General features: G+C 44.2%; 1 protein-coding gene and 1 long non-coding RNA gene across 5 annotated transcripts in view; one reads left to right on the top strand and one right to left on the bottom strand.

Annotated features, from left to right (window-relative positions):
* LOC147747218 (uncharacterized) overlaps positions 1 to 21,034 on the bottom strand; it is a 108,431-nt gene extending 87,397 nt beyond the window's left edge. Inside the window, exons 1-3 of one of the 2 annotated variants that reach the window (XR_015307508.1) lie at positions 20,919 to 21,034; positions 12,510 to 12,712; positions 10,461 to 11,999 (exon numbers count right to left, since the gene is read on the bottom strand). This is a non-coding gene — a long non-coding RNA (uncharacterized LOC147747218). Of the gene's footprint in view, positions 1 to 10,460; positions 12,000 to 12,509; positions 12,713 to 20,918 lie in introns of those variants that run through there. The other variant, XR_015307509.1, reaches the window with a different exon arrangement.
* Positions 21,035 to 21,072: 38 nt separating this feature from the next.
* TUT4 (terminal uridylyl transferase 4) overlaps positions 21,073 to 21,279 on the top strand; it is a 1,145,308-nt gene continuing 1,145,101 nt past the window's right edge. The window contains exon 1 of one of the 3 annotated variants that reach the window (XM_086952445.1): positions 21,073 to 21,117. The gene's annotated coding sequence lies outside the window, so the exon portion shown is untranslated. Of the gene's footprint in view, positions 21,192 to 21,279 lie in introns of all 3 variants that reach the window. The other 2 variants (XM_086952444.1, XM_086952443.1) reach the window with 2 other exon arrangements.

Genomic DNA, 21,279 nt, shown 5'->3' with positions numbered 1-21,279 from the left:
ATTGACTTCATTGCCTTTCTCTTGCTGAAGTAGCGCTCCAAGACTCTTCATGCTTGCATCAGTAATTAATACGGACTTCAATGAGGGATCAAAACTTTTAATTTTGGGGTATTTTTTAAATGCATCTTTAAATTCTTAAATTCTACCTCACATTTTGATGTCCATTCAAAATCCACTCATTTGCTTAACAGCCTGCTCATATTAACACTTTTCTCAGCAAACCCACGTACAAACTTACTGTAGTATTCGGTCATGCACAGGAATTTCATTAACTCATGTTTATTGGTTGGGGAGGCTAAGTTATGTATGGTTTCAATCAACTCTTGTTTGGGTTCTATACCTTTTTCTGAAATGGTGTGCCCAAGATAGTTTATTGAAGATTTCTTGAACTTGATCAGTCTGACAGTAAGATTAAATTAACTGAGCCTTACAAACAGTTGCTTAACTCTCAAATCATGTTTCACACATGGTTGATTTTGTAACACCTTTTCTAACGCCCTTTGGAAAACTGACACTGCCGAACCCAAACCAAACAGTAATCTCACAAATCTAAAAGTGCCAATAGAAGTGATGAAGGCAGTTTAATCTTTGGAATCACTATCTAACATAATTTGATGGTATGTAGATTTCAAGTCTACAGTAGAAAACACTTTTGCATCCTTCAACATGAGCATTTCAGAAATGTTGGTTACCGTCGATTCTGGGGGAGCGTCGTTCCCTGACGTGGCGTCTCCAGTGTTAGCGACGACGTTCGCGGTCAATTAGTGAGGATTCACAGCGAGCTATGTTCCGCCTGGCGCTTTTATTCCCTCTTTCGCAATTTGGGAGCAAGCAGGAGGACAGTGCGTCGCTAAGAGACACCGCACTCACACTGCCAGGCCTTCACGTGATTACATATTGTTCCCAGACACGCCGAAGGTGCATTCCTCTAAAGCAGGGGTACTCATAGTACGGCCCGCGGGCCAGTTGCGGCCCGCCTGGCCTTCACTGGCGGCCCGCGGACCTCTTTGCCATGCGAGTCATATGTACCTGTAAAGTAAACAGAGAAGATGGCCGAACGCAGGAGCATACGTAGTCAATACGTATTCACAACGTTTGCTCCTGCGACCATCTTCTGTTTATGCTTGCCTCCGATTGGCCTGAGCTTCAGAGACGTCACACACGGCGCGAAGCACAGACCCTTTAAAAGTCAGCTGTAACTAGCGCTGTTACAGCTGACTTTTAAAGGACATTTTAAGAAGCCTGTGTCCGTGGTGACGAAGTCGACGTCCTCGCAGCCTGCAGCCCTCAACCCCGGAGAATCTTGAAAATTCAGCTTCAGCTTCACTTCACTTTAGCTGCAGCGGGCAGTACTACGGGTTATAACTGAGTTGTAAATGTATTTGCTGAAACATCCCATTTCCGGCTTGGAGGGAAGGAATGCCTGCTTCTGATGTCTAAAGGTCATACTGTCGAGGGCACTGAAATACAACCATGTGGAGGATATATCATGGAGGGTTATCTGTAAGTAAAAAGCAAGCCCTCCTTTGCCGGATGGCTGCGCCTCACCTCGCTGGCCTCCTGACCCCTCACTAAGTCTGCTGAAGTTGTTCTCCGAGCACAGGAGATAACCTGCACCGTGTTAATGCAAAGTCTTGTGGTGAGAGGCACGTGCCGCCGTCCACGAGCGGCCACAAATTGCATGTGCAGTTAGTTCCAGAAGTCCCGGGCGTTTGTAATGTAAAATATTTAATGTTGGCGGGAGACGAATGGCTGCATTTTCACGCCATCCCTAGGTGAATTGAAACTCAATTTCATGATTCAGCACACCTTTGCTTTCCTCCCGCAGGCGGGGGGGGCTGAGTTTTGTTGACGACCCCTTTGCTTTTTCATTTCTAGTCGCAACACGAAACGAGCGGCAGCAGATATGGAGCTGTTTTAAACTCTACTACACACAGTGCTTCATGAATCCTGTCCCCAGCCGCTGCTAAATCCATCCCAGCCTGCCAGAGCACGACACACACGCAGTGTTTGCATGCGATAGAGATCTATATGAACAATTGTCCTGGCAAGAACAGGAGACACAAAATGAGGGAAAAGAAAGGATGCAAAGAGAATAGAGAAGAAGCAAGGATGAAGAGAAAACAGCTCGAGGTGGAAGGGGGAAACAGAGTAAAAATGAGGGAACACACCAAAGGTAATTGGGGAATAGCAGAGAAAGGGAGGGAACATGAGAGAGAAGAAAGGAATAAGGGAGAGAAGAAGGGATTAGGAGAGCAAGGGAGGGAATGTGAAAGAGGTGATTAGTTGAGAGAAAAGGGAACAGGAGAGAATAAGAGAGGTGGATAAAGATGAAGAAGAGGGAAGAAGAGAGAACAGTGAAAAGGCAGTAAAGAGACATCCCTCAGTTGCTTGCCAGCTAGTTTTACCCTAAATATAAATGTCAAGCCACACATACCTTCGTTATCCTCAATGTGCACTGGCTCTGCTGTTTGAGGGGCATATGTTTGTTTGTGTTTCTATGCCCGCCAATTGCCAAATGATTTGCAGACTGATATGTCCTCAAATGGCACACAGCATTAAGAATAGGAGCATATTATGTTGTTCAATGTCTGCAGTGAGGAAAATTCTAATGCGCCTGCCATATGCAGCTGAATATTAGATTAACTTCTACTCTTTTTCATGTTGAAATGATCATTGAGGACAGATATGGCATTTTTAGCGGTTAATACTCCTTTCCTCATTCCTTACATGAAAAGGACATTGACACATTACCTTTGTTTCCCTGCAAATGCATTTTGAAAACCCTGCTACATTGCAAAACAATTGCTTTAGCTCTGCTGATGTAGAAGACGGTTATCTGAAAAGGTTTGTATTTCTGTGACTGATGTTCTGTCACTGAAAAACAGCAAGTTTTTACCAAAATGCAAGAAGTGACTGCAAATGTTGCAGAGTGAAAATGTCTGTTGTCATGAGCCATCCAAAACTGTCTGTCTGTGGCATGATCTTTTCTAGAACAACAAACTGCATTCTTACACCCGTGTTTGCCAGAGGACCTGTTTGTTAGCATTAATGTGAGCAAGCATAGGTGATGTATGGTGAGTATTGTTTACTTGGAAGTCGTGTGTGTTGTGTCTTGTACTCAAGTTCAGGGCTTTAAGGGGGATGAAAAAAAAACAAAAGGGCCTCTGAAAGGGGCGTGTCCTATGTCTTTCCATTTCTGCTTTAATGCTTCTTCTCATCCACCGCAGCGTCTTCTCGCCCCAAAGCCTCTTATCTGCCTGAGTCTTCGCCACTTGGATTTGGCTAGCAGCAGCTCTATCACCACATCTGCCTCCATCTCCAAGACCAGCTTGATTTCCATCACTCTGTTACTACAAATTGCCATGCAATCCCACTTAAGATTGCTATTGTCTGCTAATAAAAACATGTTATAAACATGTGCTCCATGTAGTTACAACTGCTTTGGAAATACAGCATTGTCTAGTAATGTTTTGAAACGGCAGCAATTTTTTTTCCCCCTTCTAGCCCCGCCCCCACTGACCCCGCCCCACTGGTGCGGCCCTCGGCCACAAACCACACTTTCAATTTGGCCCCCCGAGAGAAAGTTTGTGAGTACCCATGCTCTAAAGGGAACCAAACCTACCATGTCCCTTCTATCTCTACCCAGAATGCAGTGTGCGCGCGCAGAACATGGCGTCCGAGTGAGGAGGAGCTACGATTTGGTGGTGGCATCGGGGATCTGCATCTGCTCTGGCAGGACAGAAGGGGGCGACGGCAAAGGACATGGGTAACAGCCACAGGAACAATAAAACCCGGTAGATGAAGGTATAGAACTGTCGGTATCAGCGCTAGGGGAAAGATGGGAGGAGGTTCTGTTACTTCCTCCATGGTAGTATGTTAAGGGAACTGCTACTGCCCTGTTTCCTTCTACTGAATTTTAGAACGTTCCCCCTTTATTCAGGAGTTTTAGACATAAGCACTCGCTCGTCCAAGATCACATGAATGTCCTGGACTGACACTATGCCCTCCCAGTGAAGTCGGTTGCAGGCAGAGCTTTTCCTACAAGGGCTGGGAGGAGGCGAATGTTGATTTTTCTCCCCTTTTACGGTCAGTAGGAAGATTATTCATGTTTCTGTCTCTCATAGGCTTTACCAGGTGTGGACGAAAACGGCCCAGGATTCCTAGTTTAAAAACTGTGGAAACCATTTTTCTCACGTTGGCATTGTTAAAAAATGTTTTACTTCATCTATTTGAAACAAGAGAACGATTTGACTCGAGTTGATTAATTGTTAAAGCTTAACATGCTATTTGCAGTTGCCTGTACACTTGTCTTCCAGTCCATCCTTGCTCCTGGACCTAAACACTTGTAACTGATTTCCAGGTTTTTGTTTCGTCTACTTGCCCTCACTACAGCCCCTAATCCTCTTCAGGTTTTTTTTTCTTTAAACCCTTCCATTCAACAGAACCCAGAGACCAAAACTTGAGTTCTTTTTTGTATTTTGGGGTACGAGTAGTATTCTCTGAGGAAATTCATGGGCAGAGGGGAAGAGGTCTTTGAAGTCGTGTCTTCATATTTCAGAGGCAAAAAAAATATACAGAGTTTATGGTTTCCCTTTTTTTACCCGACTTGTCGCATAATTACTGTCAACGTCTGTAAAAATTCTGGAGAGGTGGGAATCCCTACCAGTCCGTCCCATGGTTACGAGTTATGGGAGACCAGCACACACATGAAGGAGTTACACGCACCAGCAACGGAATAATGGCATCTCACGGGTCTACACAGGACCTATACGGGCTCCAATACCGGGCACTTCAGAGCAGGCAGCATGTCTCACTCTCAAGTAGCTGAAAGTCTTCTGCAGCAGTCACAAAGAGCTGTCGAAGGGGCACTTGCAGGTCCCGCCGGTGAACGGCCTGGTGACCCCCGCGGTTGGGTCACCGAGCCCAGCTGGCCCAGCTTATCCGCTCTGAAGAAGCGGCCACAGATACAAGACAAGCCGCGGCGCCAGGGATTACAGGTACTCCCCTGTATGGTAGTTACCGTCGATTCTGGGGGGAGCGTCGCTCTCCTGACGCGGCGTCTCCAGTGTTAGCGATGACGTTCTCGGTCAATTAGTGAGGATTCACAGCGAGCTATGTTCCGCCTCGCGCCTTTTATTCCCTCTTTCCGCAATTTGGGAGCAAGCAGGAGGACAGTGCGTCGCTAAGAGACACCGCACTCCCACTGCCAGGCCGTCACGTGATGACATATTGTTCCCAGACATGCCGAAGGTGCATTCCTCTTAAGGGAACCAAACCTACCATGTCCCCTCCATCTCTAAGAATGCAGTGTATGCACGCAGAACATGGCGTCCAAGTGAGGAGGAGCTACGATTTGGTGGTGGCACCGGGGATCTGCATCTGCTCTGGCAGGACAGAAGGGGGCGACGGCAAAGGACATGGGTAACGACCACAGGAACAAGAAAACCCAGTAGATGAAGGTATAGAACTGTCGGTATCAGCTCTAGGGGAAAGATGGGAGGAGGTTCTGTTACTTCCTCCATGGTAGTATATTAAGGGAACTGCTGCTGCCCTGTTTCCTTCCACTGAATTTTAGAACGTTCCCCCTTTATTCAGGAGTTTTAGACATAAGCACTCGCTCGTCCAAGATCACACAAATGTCCTGGACTGACACTATGCCCTCCCAGTGAAGCCGGTTGCAGGCAGAGCTTTTCCTACAAGGGCTGGGAGGAGGCGAATGTTGATTTTTCTCCCCTTTCACTGTCAGTAGGAAGATTATTCATGTTTCTGTCTCTCTCATAGGCTTTACCAGTTGTGAACAAAAACGGCCCGGGATTCTTAGTTTAAAAACTGTGGAAACCATTTTTCTCATGTTGGCATTGTTAAAAAATGTTTTACTTCATCTATTTGAAACAAGAGAATGATTTGACTCGAGTTAATGAATTGTTGAAGCTTAACATGCTATTTGCAGTTGCTTGAAACCTTGTCTTCCAGTCCATCCTAGCTCCTGGACCTTAACGCTTGTAACTGATTTCCAGGTTTTTGTTTCGTCTACTTGCCCTCACTCCAGCCTCTAATCCTCTTCAGGTTTTTTTTCTTTAAACCCTTCCATTCAACAGAACCCAGAAACCAAAACTTGAGTTATTTTTTGTATTTTGGGGTATGGGCAGTATTCTCTGAGGAAATTCATGGGCAGAGGGAAGATGTCTTGGAAACGGATCCTAATTAGCCATGCAGCTCTGAGGAGATTGTTTTTTTTTTATTGAGGCAGTAGATAGGACACAGCACAGTGTAAGCAGTTGGTTTCGGTTTCAGAATCGAGACAGTAGAAACCTAGAATTTCGTGGTTGAATATTAACTAGGCTCTTCCCCCTGCTCTGCCCCTTGTCTGTGTTTCACCTTGCACAATTTTCTAATGGGAGGTAGTCCGCTGCATGTTGTCTCACATGGTGAAAAAGATGAGGTCATCTTTGCTTGTTTCGAGATCCTTTGGTGGAGTCTATAATACTGTATGCATCCCATGTCAAACAAGCATTGGAAATGCAATAGGTCTCGCATTAGAAAAGTTGGGGCTATTGGTCTTGTAAATGACAAATATTTTATTTATTTGTTGGTTTTTAAAATAGTTAAATTGATAGCTTTGTCATTTACAATCCCAATAGTTATAACTTTCGCAAATGTGACACCTATAGCATTTGGAATGCATTATGTTTTGTATTTACGTGACTTAGATGGCAGCTCTGGTCGTTAGGCCACATCTCTAGAGAGAAGGAGTGCGCAGCAGGGGAGAGAAGCACAGCAATGCAATAGGTCTCGCATTAGGAAAGTTTGAGCTATTGGTATTGTAAAGGACACATTTTTTATTTATGTGCTTGTTTTGAAAATAGCAAAATTAATAGCTTTGTTATTTACAATGCCAATAGTTTTATCTTTCGCAAATGTGACACCTATTGTAACACAATATGTGTTGTAGCACTGAGTGGTGTGAGGGTGAGGGGTGTGAGGGTGGTGAGGGTGAGGGGGGTGAGGGAGGGGGAGGGTGTGTGAGGGGGAGTGAAAGTGTGTGAGGGGGTGAGGGTGAGGGGTGTGAGGGGGTATGAGGGTGATGGGGGTGAGGGTGATGGTGAGGGGGTGAGGCTGAGTGAGGGTGAGAGGGTTGTGAGGATGAGTGAGGGTGTGAGGATGTGATGTGAGGAAGTGTGAGGGTAAGGGTGGGTAAGGGTGTGTGAGGGTGAGTGGGTGTGTGAGGGGGTGTGAAGGTGTGCGAGGGTGAGTGAAGGTGTGTGAGGGTGAGTGAGGGGGTGTGAGGGTGATTGAGGGGGTGTGAGGGCGAGTGAGGGGTGTGAGGGTGTGGGTGTGAGTGACAGGGTGTGTCAGGTTGAGTGGGTATGGGTGTGCGAGGGTGAGGGGTCTGAGGGTGAGGGGGAGTGAGGGTTGTGAGGTGGGTTGAGGGTGTGAGGGTGTGTGAGGATGAGTGGGTGAGGGGGTGAAATGGCCTTGGTACTGTGTGAAGCAACATCTAGGTCCCTTTGGCTGTATGCCTGTATGAAATAAATAACACCTAAAAATGGCTGGGCTTCGCGGTTGCAATGGACTGTGCTTACGACACAATTCAACAAGCACTGGCAAAGGCAGTGAAGAAAGTTTGAGCTATAGGCATTGTAAATGACACTTTTTATGTGTTGGTTTTGAAAACATACATTAATAGCATTGTCATTTACAATGCCAATAGCTTTTCCTTTCGCAAATGTGACACCTATTGCATTTGTAGTGCAATATGTGTTGAGAGTGAGTGAGTGGGAGAGTCAGTGAGTGGGAGAGTCAGTGAGTGGGAGAGTCAGTGCTCTGTGTGCTTCCATATTGCAGTGACTCAGTCATTTAGTTTGGAAATGCAATTCCTGGTACAGGAATTGTGATATTAAGTTGAGTGTTGCATTATGGGTTGAATGTTTATGGCATATGTCTTGATTTTAAATTCTGGGTTCTGTAAACTAAGGCCGAGGGTAAACACATTCTCATTGTCTTTTTAGGACGTTGTTTAGTTGTAAAGTTTAGATTTCAGTTTTTTTTGTTTAATCGTCCATAGATTGTTTTGATTAATTGTGCAGTAGGGACACTCCGATCAGGCTTGATGGTAAGTGTAATATTGTTCTTTAGCACACTTCTCAGTCGGTCTGGTATATGTTTACGGCATGGCTGCTCCAGCCCTCCCAGCGCAGCTGACTTGTTTAATGCCACAGATGCAACAATTATTAGCAGTGACTCCATATACATTCTCAGTAGGACTGCTGCATTTTTAACAGCCCAGGAGCAGCTCATAGCACAGGAACGGATGTACAAGTAAGAGCACAATACCAGCTACACAGAATAGTGCCCAGCTTTCCTTTTAACAGCCGAATGCATTCTGGGAGTTGTCGTCCTGTTTCATTTCAACTATAACAGATGTACTAATGCACCCTAAAAGGTAAAGGCAAGCCCAGGGCATAGCTCTGGAATCGCTGATGATATGGTGTCATCTGGAAAGCATAGTATGGAAGACAACACTTCTTGCAGGAGAACTGATATACATTTAAATGTACAGCAGCAGATACACGTGGAAGACAGAAATGTAATTGATCTCAATACGACTGCAACTTTCTGTTGAAGGAGCAAAATAACTCAGAAACACATGTCCAGGAATGCATCAAGCATTGGCTGTGCAAACACATATGTTAAAACACATTTAACAACAGGAACTGCATCTGCCATAACGATTTGCGGTATGTAATGCTGACCTGCAGTGTGCCCCCCGCACCCCCTACCCTTTTGAAAATTGGACCAATTTGCCCGAAAACAATGACGTGCAAAAGAAAGGCCTGAACTGGGACCCGGAGTGGCAGGGACCCGGAATAGCTGCTGACATGATGCCATCTAAGAAGGAAAAGAGGGTGGTGAAGACAAGTGTCTGAATTAAGCAGACCACTCTTACCCAGTCCAAGGATCAGGGCTTGATCCATCACCGTTGTTTAGCTCACTGCACCATCCCAGCTCAGAACCTGGCTATATGCAAATTAGTCTGTCCCTGGCCCAGTGCATCATGGGAACAGGGCAGACCAAACTACCAAGCCAATTCTTCACCAGAAAGGAGACAAGCTTCCGGGGACCGGTTTCTGGCATTTCAGCCGTCGTCGGCCTGGCTTGCTTGAATCCTGATGGTGCAGTGAGCAAGGGACTCATGTCCGAGTATACCCTGCCACACCTATAGTGGCCAAAAACGATTCAGAAAAGGGGGTGGTGATGAACAGAGTGTCTGAATTAAGCAGACCACTCTTACCCAGTCCAAAGATCAGGGCTTGATCCATCACGTTATTTAGCTCACTGCACCATCCCAGCTCAGAACCTGGCTATATGCAAATTAGTCTGTCCCTGGCCCAGTGCATCATGGGAACAGAGCAGACCAAACTACCACCATAAGCGTGGAAGGGTATACTCAGATGTGAGTCCCTTGCTCATTGCACCATCAGGATTCAAGCAAGCCGGGCCGAAGACGGCTGAAATGCCAGAAACCGGTCCCCGGTAGCTTGTTTCCTTCCCAGTATAAGAATTGGCTTGGTAGTTTGGTCTGCCCTGTTCCCATGATGCACTGGGCCAGGGTCAGACTAATTTGCATATAGCCAAGTTCTGAGCTGGGATGGTGCAGTGAGCTAAAAAACGGTGATGGATCAAGCCCTGATCTTTGGACTGGGTAAGAGTGGTCTGCTTAATTCAGACACTCTGTTCATCACCACCCCCTTTTCTGAATCATCTAAGAAGGAAAGCAGCTCCCAGGGTTGCCAGGTGGGCTATTTCCCACACAGATGGGTGCCATTTTTCCCCATTTGTGCGAAGAAAAAAAAAATCACCTCGCAAGTGAGAGATGTTTGGGCAGGGTTGTGCTCTGTGTGCGTGTTGTTTGGTGCCTTATGAATGTCTGATTGTATGGTGCACTCAGTGTGCGCACAGTCTCCTGAGCATAGCCAATTGCTGCTATGCTCATTGTGAGAGCCTGCCGTAGGCATGCTGTAGCCCCCCCCTCTCCCATCCCACGCTCTGAGGCAGTAGCAGGCTAACACGGGCACACACACACAGTCATGACAGAAGGAGTTACATTAAGGCGCGATGGCAATCTGTGCGCCTAAATGTTACTACTTGTGTCACTGGGGACAGCATCCTCCGGTGGTGTTCTGTCGCGAGGCTGTCATTCTAATTCAGCTGCCAATGATGGCTCTGTTTGTAGAGAATTGCCCCGCATGCCCAGTGTGTGCACGTGCTCCAGTGAGCAGGGTGAATGGTGCTAAGACGAGTCAAGCCTGGCTGCGACTGGGTCTGAAAGAGAAAGTCTCCTCTTCTGCGCTTTCATGTCACACGTCTGGCCTGATGCCCAGCCTAAGATGAAAGATTACTAATAATGACAAAATAAATCTGTTGGTTAATGCACCCAATGCAGACATCTATGTTTTGTCTAATCAAAGGTTTTACTCATTATAACAGAGCACAGAGGGTTAATGTGCCTGCTGCAAAGCACACTTCTTTTGTTGCTTCAAGTTTTTAAGTTACCGACCTTGTAACATTACTCCCGAAAGTTCATAAATCACCCAGTGCAGTGAAAACAAGATCCCCACAAGGCACGGGAATTCCTCACGGTGCTGTGCGTGTAACCTGACCCACGAGGAGAGGACTGCAACTGCCAGCCTGCACGCCCCTGCAAGCAAAAGGCTGTAGGAGTGACCATTTGGTAAACAAGACGGAGGGCATTGCTGTGGGGAGTGGGGGAGGGAGGAGAAATGCGACACGGCCGCAGCAGGGGGCGGAGCGGGGAGAGCGGCGATGGGGGAGAGACACAGCCGTAGTGTGAAGCAGCAGGGGCCTTTGAAGTGAAGCTAAGCTTCACTTCAAAGGTGTGGGAGGAGAGCTGCTGGGGAACAGATGGCGATTGGATGATGTGCACGCGCATTTTAGGTCCATGCGCTTGCGCATGGACCTAAAAGCGCACAGGCACAGCATCAAATCGCCAGTCTAGTTGCGAGAGGCGAGACCTAAAAAGGAAGATCATCCTGGAGTCATTCTGGACTCATCTAATGATTACAGTCAGGCTATCCCTGCAATTATCTGGGAAAGTCATCCCAAGCCATCCTGTAGTATGCCTGTAGGACGAAAAATTTAAATGTGATGACAAACCTAGACTCATCACAAAAACTACAGTAGGATGGTGTTCTGGTGACTTCTACTGGCAGGAGTGATTGCCTTTTACATCTCCCCGAATACTAATTGGCAACTTCAGGATGAGGGATAATTACTCCAGGATGGGTTCTAGCTAATTTAAGGAGGACGGTCAATTATTCCAGGATGATCCTATAACCGCTCCAGGATGGGAGTATTACTCTGGAATGATCCCATGACAATTTCTGGATGAGTGTGGATTATTCCTGGATGATCCTATGACAGCTTCAGGATGGCTATTGATTACATCAGAACGGCCCCATTATATTTTCAGAATGAGTGTGGATTACTCTAGGATGAAGTGGTGAAAGGGTGGCATGTTTTTGTCCTTGATATTTGGATTTAAGCGGGGACTCCAAGACAAGTTCATTTTCACGGTCTGATGCGTCATTTTTAGTTGTGGGTTTTTGATGAAGGACATTAGCCATCCCTGCTAAAAGGGCCAGGTTTTAAGCTTCTGCAAATTAATCCGCGAACTTGCATCACCAGGCTGAGAAGTTGTGCTTTCAGCATGAGCTTTGTTACTAACTCTCATATAATCCAGTCCACTCTGCTTGGCTTTTTTGTCAAAGCATCTTTTCTCTGCAATTTCTTCCTCTTGTAGTTCGCGTAACACCCTCTTAAGTCAACCAGCGCTTCCCCGATTGTCACAGTCCATTAACATCTGCTTTTCCTCCAGTGCCCTTTGAAGTAACACCTGTTTTAGACCCTCTGTTGTGCAGAATAGCTTGCAATTATCTCTTTAAAAATATCCTGAATCATTAGACACTGTTTCTTCACTAAAAAAAAGCAAGAGAAAAAAATATATATATTTACATATAAAACTTCAAAACAGAAAAGAACACATTGACCACTTGCAATATATCTTCACGCTCTAGCCATAATATATAAAGAGGTATTGATAATAAAGGACAAATGTACAATCTGTCCATAACCAAGTAAGTAAGTTTTCCTTAATAGACAGTACACATTGTAAGCCTGAACATGAACCTCCTGAAAAAAGTTGCCTAGATAAAATAGTTTATCCAAAAATGGCTGCCTTATAGTAGTGCCACAAGCTAAACGTTTCAGTCCTTTTCATAAGTGTTACATTTGTCTCTGGAGAGCAATCCAAGGCATATGTGGGGATATGCATGTTCATTTTACTGCCCATTATTGCATGTTCATTTTTACTGTCCATTATTGGATTAATTAATCACAAATGTAGGTTTTTACTGAAACAGGTTGGTAATTTGTACCGTTATCCTGCAGTTGCAAACGTATTATAAAGATTTACTTATTGTGCTTACCAGATGATTGGAACAGAATCATAGCTTTAAAATATCTCTCTTCGGTGATTGGCCGACCAACTTCATCTACATTTTCGACCAGTCATTTACAGAGAACTTCCCCCGGGATTATCCAAAAGCAGGAAGTCACCATCTTTTAGAACACACACAGAATGATCGCAAGTGAAAAACAGGACGTTGAATGAAACCATGATTATGTCCTGCTAGATATAAAAATCAGGAATTAGTTTGTGTGTGGTTTAAGTTTCAGATGTAAAATACAAAAGCATATCAAAGTCAAAAGATAGCTTTATTCGATTTACAATAAAATCGTAAAAGCACAGATAAAAAGAATACATCCAGTACAAGACTTAATTTAAACATTTAAAAAAAGTATATACACATGGACATAATTCATAATGGGATTCCTGTTAAAAACAAGTTTTAAAAACATCTAATCTATACACCGTAATCCAAAAAAACAAACACTAGATGGTGTAAGTCACAAAGACATACTTTCATACAAAGATTACAATTAAACTATGGTGGATCTACATTTAATTGCAAATTTCAAGTACCTAGACACAGCAAGAATAGTAATTTCATCCGGTAGAGTGAGTAATTTAAATAATGCAGGTCTACATTGTCTCAGGTTCCAGAGTTTAAGGAGAGGTAATAAATATCTCCTCCGCCCCCACTCATAAAATCTACAAAAAAAGACACAGTGTATGGTAGATTGAGGTGAGGAATCATCACACGGACAATTGGTTAATTGTGACGCCCAATCATTTGCTTTAGGGAAAGTTAGCAGCCTAAAGAAGGTTCGAGTTCTTAGGCGGGCTAAAAGCATTCTACTATAACTAGTCTGATCAGGTGATAGATAAAGCTGCAGGCCAGAGCTCTGCAGCAAAAGTTGGTGTTGAGTTACAGAAACCTTTTTTCCTTCTATACACCAGCGTCGATCTTCCAGAAAGGCAAGGCAGGATTCCTTTAAAGTCTTTTTTGAGATTGAAGACAATGTTGAAGGTGAAATATAAAATTCAGGGCACCCTATATTGGTAAAAAATTCCTGTACATAGGAAAGCCACTGAATCTGTTTGGATCCCTCTAGTTCAATACAGTCTGCAATAGTCGCCCTGTTAAAACCAGTTTCTGTAGCGTTCCAGATCCTGTGCCAGAGCAACACAGGGCTAATCTTAATTAGATCTGTAATATAGGGCAGAGCTAGTTCTTTATGACAAACATAGGTGGAGGTTGACCGAGGAACACCAAGCAGATAACACAAGAAACCATTTTCCTTTGCTTGGATTTCATGGCAGTCTGCAACCCCCCCATATACCAGCTCCATACACAGCCGTAGATACACATTTGGCCCTGTATATTTCAAGCAGAATGCGTACTGGTCTGTCCCCTAACTTATTTGCAAACTGTCTTAAAGCACCAAGTGCCCGTGAGAAAGCTAAGTTTCTGGTGATAATAGCGGATTTCCAGGTACCCCTTTTATTAAAAACAATCCCTAAATAAGAGAAGGAGTTAGTTAAACCTATCTTTGACTTTTCCAAATTCGTTTTACAAGAAATGTTTACCCTAGGGGAGGAGCACATAGTGAAGGTCTTCCCTATGTTAATCTTAAGACCCCTGTATCCCATGTATGCCGAGAAGCGAGTTAAAGCCTTCTGGAGGCCTAATTGAGTTCTAACCATAATAACCGCATCATTGGCATACAGTAGGATGGGCACACGTTCTCCACCAATTTGGGGGTAATCCACCTCCAATTTAGTTAAATGGTCAGCCACCCCGTTAATATACAGATTAAAGAGAAATGGAGCCAGAATGCATCCTTGTCGGACACCTTTGCCTATAGGGAATTTGGATGTGCATTCGCCTGTTTTTCCATAGCGAACTTTAGCTCCAGCTCCTCTATATAAAACTCTTTAAGAAAGTTAAGAATGTTAAAATCAATTCCAAGGTTTTCTAAGGTATCCCACATAACATAATGGTTCAGACAGTAGAAAGCCGAGCTGAGGTCTACAAAAGTCATAAATAGATTTCCCTTCTTTTCGGTCGTATATTTACCAATTATCAGTGCCAGATTTAGGCCTTGTTCGACAGTACCAAGACCTGACCTAAAACGGTACTGAAATTTGGAAAGGACAGCTTCCTCCTCAGCCCATGTCTGCAAACGATTTAAGAGAATTCTACCTGTCACCTTCATCAATGAGTCGAGGAGGGAGATCGGCCTATAGCATTTAGGTTCGTTTCGATCTCCCTTTTTAAATATTAGAACTACAATGGCTTCCTGCCACGTGGTTGGGAAGCCCTTGATGTTATAGCTATTTAACACGTTGGTCAGGAGTGGAGCCCACAGGGTGACGTTTTCCTTATAGATATCAATTGGAATACTGTCTGGTCCCGGGGCGTTGCTGTTGGAACTGTCTGCTATTGCTAGTTCAACCTCTGTTAAAGAAAAGACTACGTTGAGGGGAAATAGAGTTAGTGCATCTGGTTCGATGGTTCTCGTTAGACATTCTCCTCTATTGCCATCTCAACCATATCTGAATAACTTTCATCAAAAAACGGGGCGTTTACTGCATTCCAAAATGCGGTATTATCTTTTAGGGCACTCGCCTTCATGAAGGCTTCCCATGCAGCCTGCTTCAAGTCCTTTCTCCGTTTTTGTAAGGCTACCTTATAAGATACCCTGGCTGCTCTGATCTCTAACATTTCTAGGCAGCTTTTTATAGGTTTGGATTAGGTAGGAATGTGCCTTTGTGCACACATGGTTGAACCAGCCCTCCGCTTTATTTTTCCCACCTTTGCGTGATGAGCCAGTCAATTTGCTACTAATGTGAGCAGAGATTTTATGGAAAGCCGCAATAACCTTAGTAGGGTTGGAGTTCTCCTCTAAGCAAATCATAAAATCTTCAGTCTGGTCCTCTACTAAATTCTTTAAAAAGTTAGTCGGATTTACCTTGTTCCATTTCATTACATAACCATTGGTTCTAGCCAAGGAAATCCTGTGCAAACAGATATTTTCAGCTACTTTAGAAATTTTTCTGCCATACCGCCCTAATTCAAAAATTGAACTGATTGGAAAGTGGTCACTAATCGCAATGTGTTCAGTGTTAAAAGAGAGAACACTATGTTGGTAACTGGTAGAGACCAATGTGTAATCAATAGTAGACCGGGACCCACGCCCGACAAAAGTGGGTTGGAAATCAATCTGTGGGTTGCATAATTCATTAGCAAAACCTAAGTCCCAGTCAAATAACAAATGATTAAATAGATTCCCAAGGACAGAGTGCTCAAAATGTGTGCAGGGATCACCCTCAAGATTCACCAAACCACAAATCTTCGTGTCACTAAAAGGACATAAATGACAATTAAAATCCCCCGTCACTATAATATATTGTTCTTTCTGTTCAGATCCTAATCCCCTACCTATGGCATCATTTAATTCATCTAACGGTTTTTGTTGATCGACCTTTTGGATATTATTATACAGGTTAATCAAGATGATGGAGTGGTTTTCACCCATCCTTGGAGAAAGAACCTGGTAATAATGAGACCCCCCGTGATTATACAGTTAGTAGTTTAATTAATTTTATTGGATATAAAAAAAGGTACATAGACCCCCAGAACATCTGCCTCTATTTTTGCGTTGTGCTGCTAGGAAATATGTGCGGTAGCCCTCTAAATGTATCTCAGCCGTCTCCCAGCATTCCTTAAGACAAATTACGTCGAACTTATATACAAATTCCAGGAATGTGGAGTCCTTTATTTTATTAGAAAGACCCGCTATATTCCATGATAGTAGGCCCATCCCAACCCTTTGGGCATGTAATAATGCCCCTACATCCTTAGAGATAGGGGTTGGGGAGCTGCCTGGGCCTGATATACAAACTGCTCTGGTATCTTCAACCCTCACATTCTTAACAAGCAATTCATTTCGAGTTGGACTACTTAAATTAGGCATCTCAGAAAGAATGTTCCCTGGTGTACCTGACCTACTCTTCTCATTTACTCTAGGGTGTGGAATGGTAGAATTTATTGTTAAATTGCTATCCTTAGCTGGGGACAGTCAGTCTACCATATCAAGACAATCAAATCTATTGGCAGTCTGAAAACATCTCCAGGTGTCTCTAAAGGCTGAATCACTATTAAACTTAAAGTTTAATAGTGACTGCAGTTAACTGCTCTGGTATCTTCAACCCTCACATTCTTAACAAGCAATTCATTTCGAGTTGGACTACTTAAATTAGGCATCTCAGAAAGAATGTTCCCTGGTGTACCTGACCTACTCTTCTCATTTACTCTAGGGTGTGGAATGGTAGAATTTATTGTTAAATTGCTATCCTTAGCTGGGGACAGTCAGTCTACCATATCAAGACAATCAAATCTATTGGCAGTCTGAAAACATCTCCAGGTGTCTCTAAAGGCTGAATCACTATTAAACTTAAAGTTACCTCCCCTAGCCCCTCCAATCAGCCCCCCCATTCTCGTTGGGTCCTCAAAATTTACCACAATGCAATCAACCGGGATTGTTTTCCTCTCCTTCCCTATCCAATGTACCCTACGCACCATTAGAATCTTGCTTAATCCGTTTGGTGGGAGCGGTCTATTACTGTTCATCCAATGTAGGACCTTGTTTTTCAATGACCAGTTTGATTCCTACATGTAGTCCGCCAACTCTGGGACCCCCATCATAACCAGCACATAAGGGGTTGACTCAGGCAGTAAATTCAAGGTAAGTCTGCCGTCTCCTCCTCCCCCGATTCGCTCTCTAATAGAAGGTACAGACAGAGCCTCGCTTGGTTTTCCTTCTTGGCTGGGATGTAAAGTAGAATTTTTGATGTGGTTATCTCCCTTATTAACCTTGGAAACTATGGGGGTTTTCAAATTTGCAAGCGCCGCTGTGGTCAATATAATTTTATTTTTTTAGCCAGGGGGCCCACAGATTTATTATGTTTTGAGTTAACTGATTGGTTAGGTTTATTAACCCCACTTTTAAGTGCCACTTTAGTTGGTGCGTTTCTAGTAAGGGCACATAAGTCAGCTAGCTGTTTTTCTATATGGGACAGTCTAACCTCTAAAGGGGAGAGATGAAGTTTAAATAACTCGCAATTTTAGTGAGAAGTAACTCCTCAACTTCATCAGTGCCAGATTCGCCAAAGAGGATGGCAGAAGCCTCAACGCTTACTGAACTGGCATCCCCATTGATCCGATCCGGTTCTAATTGTCCATGGCCCAGTGATGCTGCTTGGTCAGATTCGCCCCCATAATTGTCAAATGATTCATGGGTTTTCCTGGCTTTTGTTATGTTGTTCTGTTTCTCCTTTTTTTTCTTTGGTATAGCACTCTCCCTCCTTGCCCTGGACTCCGCAGTGCGAATATCGCCTGTTGAAGAATTCAAAAAATAGTTCCGAAGTCTTTTCCAGGGCCAGGCTTAATTGAGAGTCGGTTAGGAGTTGGGATACTGATAAATCTACCACTTTGGGGACATTGTTAACATCAGCTTGGGCATTTGCCGGGCCTGTTTCCCTAGTCCTCTCAAGGGTTCTAGCAGCAGAAATAAGACCCAAAGACGATCTTTTAGCCAAGGCAAGATCCTGGGAAACTCTATGTTCCATCAGAGTAATCCCTTGATCGATGAACGAGTTTGTCCCTATAATGAAGCTATCTATTGGGCCTGTTAGCTTGTCCCCTCCAGCGGCCGTTTTACTCCGCGAGCCTCGAGTAGTCATGATGTAAACTAAACCCAAGGCGTAAATGCGGAGAAACGTCTAGAAATACAGTAAATAAGTAAAATGAACAGTTCCTAGAAAATAACAGAGAGGACTTACAGTTTTTAATCAATCAAATAGTCCCAGAGTTTAGAGGGGGGGGGGGGGGGGGGGGTGGTCCGGTCACGCTCCGGCACAACAAACGGGCAGCCCTTGGCCCGGGCTTCGCCCCGTAGTCCACGGTAAGGGGCATGTTTAAATAGATGATGTTGGGGGCGGGAAGAGATACCAGCTGCGCTCAGTTGGTATAGCGCGTGGGAGGCTGGGTCTCGCAGTCCCGACCCTGCAGGTCGTCGAGGTTGGCCCCAAATCGGCGTGGAATCAATAGTCCGTAACAGAACCAGGGATTCGGGCTGGATGCAGGCAAGAGAAGTCCAAAAGCACACTGACCCACGCGGCTTGCGAGCGGCACAAAGCATATCAAACTGAATAACAGATTTAATTGGAGAAAAGCACCCCAAAAAGTACACTGACCTGTTTTCTATCTAATATGCCTAGATTTTGGACTACAAAAAGAAGTGTTTGGGCATGCACTGAAGGCCATTGAGGAAATTACCTAATAATCAACTATTTTTGGAGAGCCAGAGTGTATGCTTAGGTCTTGCTGCTCAGGACAAATAGTAATAGCAAAATAGGAGGCATAATGAGAGAAATAGAAGAACTATCAATAAGTGAATTTTCACACTGGGGTTTGTGACTGGAAATCAAGTTACCTATCCCCACAGATTCATAGAGAGTCAGATGCCTGCTACCCTCTGCCCACCGGCACCCCCAACCTGAAATGACAAGCGTTAAAAATGCAATAGGTTTCACTTTTATTAGGCTAAAGATATTAGCTTTGCTAGTAGTATTGTACGTTAATTGTGCAATATGTAATGGCTTTATAAATGAAACAAAAGGCATTACAATGGCAAATACATAAAGTAAAAGCATTGGCATAGCTAATAGGTCTCCCCTCTGGGACCTTATAAGTGTTTTGCCAGAGGTGTTTGGAAGTTTGGTAAGAGATGCAATTTAACATAAAGGGATCCCCTACCTCGTTGACACATGCAGTACCCGCAGTTCAAACGAGAAGAGGGCATGAGGAAACCACTTATAAGGTCTCAATCAATGGGGGAGGCACGCGTTACTGCAACTTGTGCGTGCTTTCACCTTATAAATATTGAAAACATGATCTGAAGCAGTTGAAGAGGGAAGAGAGAGAAAGAGAAAAAGAGAGAGAAAAAGAGAGAGAAAAAGAGAGAGAAAAAGAGAGAGAAAAAGAGAAAGAGAGAGAAAGAGAGAGAAAGAGAGAGAGAGAGAGAGAGAGAGAGATAAGCATTGGGCCAAAATGCTTGGTTGGAAATGCTGCCTGCGCAGCTCTTGTCAAGACCCCAACTCGAGGTAATACATAATCCTATTAAGGCAGGTAGATGATTTACCGCGTCTCAGCCACTGTGTAAACACCGCCATCAGGACACGCAGGCTAATGGGGCCGAGTGCCGCTTGGCCATGATTGAAACCCAATGGGCTGGAATTAATAGGAAATATTAATGTGATTTATCTCAGGGCTCGATCCCGCTGCCTCAGTACTTTAGCAGTAGGTTAGGTTGTAACTGGATAATATATGGCTGGGATCGATAGTGGCAGATAAAACAAGACCTGCTTAATTTTTACGGAGATCTTAGCGGTCAAGGTAAATTAGCGCAAACAGGGAATACGTAATTGTCCCTGTCTCAATAATATATACAAACGAGTTAAAAACATTGCATGCACATGGAACGAAACCAGAATGATAGCCAGTTTTGCGAAAGTAGATATTACAAGATGTTGGAATGCGTCGGACTACGTTTCCTAAATAGGGCGTAATCCTCAATCGCCACAGGAAACCAGCCCTTTCAATTACACAAATAGCAAACAAAATAAGGAACCAGCATTACAACGGCTAAGTTATTTGAAGCATTTATCCTTATGCTTTGAAACGCATCCATGAAAACTGCCGGTGTTTTAGAAGATGTGCTGCTCTGCACACTACACAGCTTGGGGAACGTGACCAGGATTCAACAATAGAGCACACATTCATTTAGTAATGAAATCTCACCACAAGTTACAAGGACACAAGTAATGCTCAACAATATACAATATTCACATAAATAAATGCGTTTAGCCTTCTTTGATTGACAACTTTTCAGCAGATCGAAAACTGTTCCATTTGGTCGAGAATCTTGAATACACGCAGGTGCACTTGGAACCAACATGGGACCTACAATATACGGGCAGTAATTTATTTTTCCTTACGGCGAAGAACTTGCTGTAAAACACATTTTTTAGACTTTTTGCAATTTTCCACAACTTACACAGGCACGCGCTACGTCACACATACACAAAAATACACATGCTCAAACACAATAAAAGGTGCATATTAAACAAGTAGGCAGGCTGATACAGACAAACATCAAACACAGATAACACACACACATTGCAACGCAGGCATTCATTATAACACGTACGAAGCACACACATGCAGGGAGCTGCGTCTGAATGTGCCCCCTTAATGAAAACTCGTGCTTGCCGAAAAATGAGGAAGCTGGTCTGGGACGGAAATTGAGCAGCTGGGACCGAGAGCGGAGGATCGATGCTGCTCTTTTTCAAAAGCTGCAGCACTTACCTAAGTATACGCTGGAATCGATGAAGGAAGTGGAGTTGGAAAAATAAAGAGACCGATGCCAATCCATCTGTCCCTTTAATGGCCATTGCACTCACGGCAGTCTTCGTTCTTGCAGCAGAACAATGACGTCACTTCCGGCGCTCCCGGATGAGCGTAGGCTTTTGGTAGAGGAAGCCACCGGCTTCCGGTATATGAAAAGGTGAGAGAGCTGCTCCCCATTGAGGATCTGCGGTTTGAGTCCCAGCCAGCCCGCAGACTGATGGTTTACAGTAGGTGATTTTGGCATTGTGTTCGAAGCAGCTGTGCTTTTTAAAAAATTATTTTAGTATTGTGATGGAGTGAATTCGGCAGTCACCATGAC

Source organism: Lissotriton vulgaris, chromosome 1_1 (genome assembly GCF_964263255.1).
Source record: "Lissotriton vulgaris chromosome 1_1, aLisVul1.2, whole genome shotgun sequence".
Taxonomy (NCBI): Eukaryota; Metazoa; Chordata; class Amphibia; order Caudata; family Salamandridae; genus Lissotriton; species Lissotriton vulgaris.
Note: the sequence above shows the minus strand (reverse complement) of the source record. Positions and strands in the feature narration are given on the sequence as shown.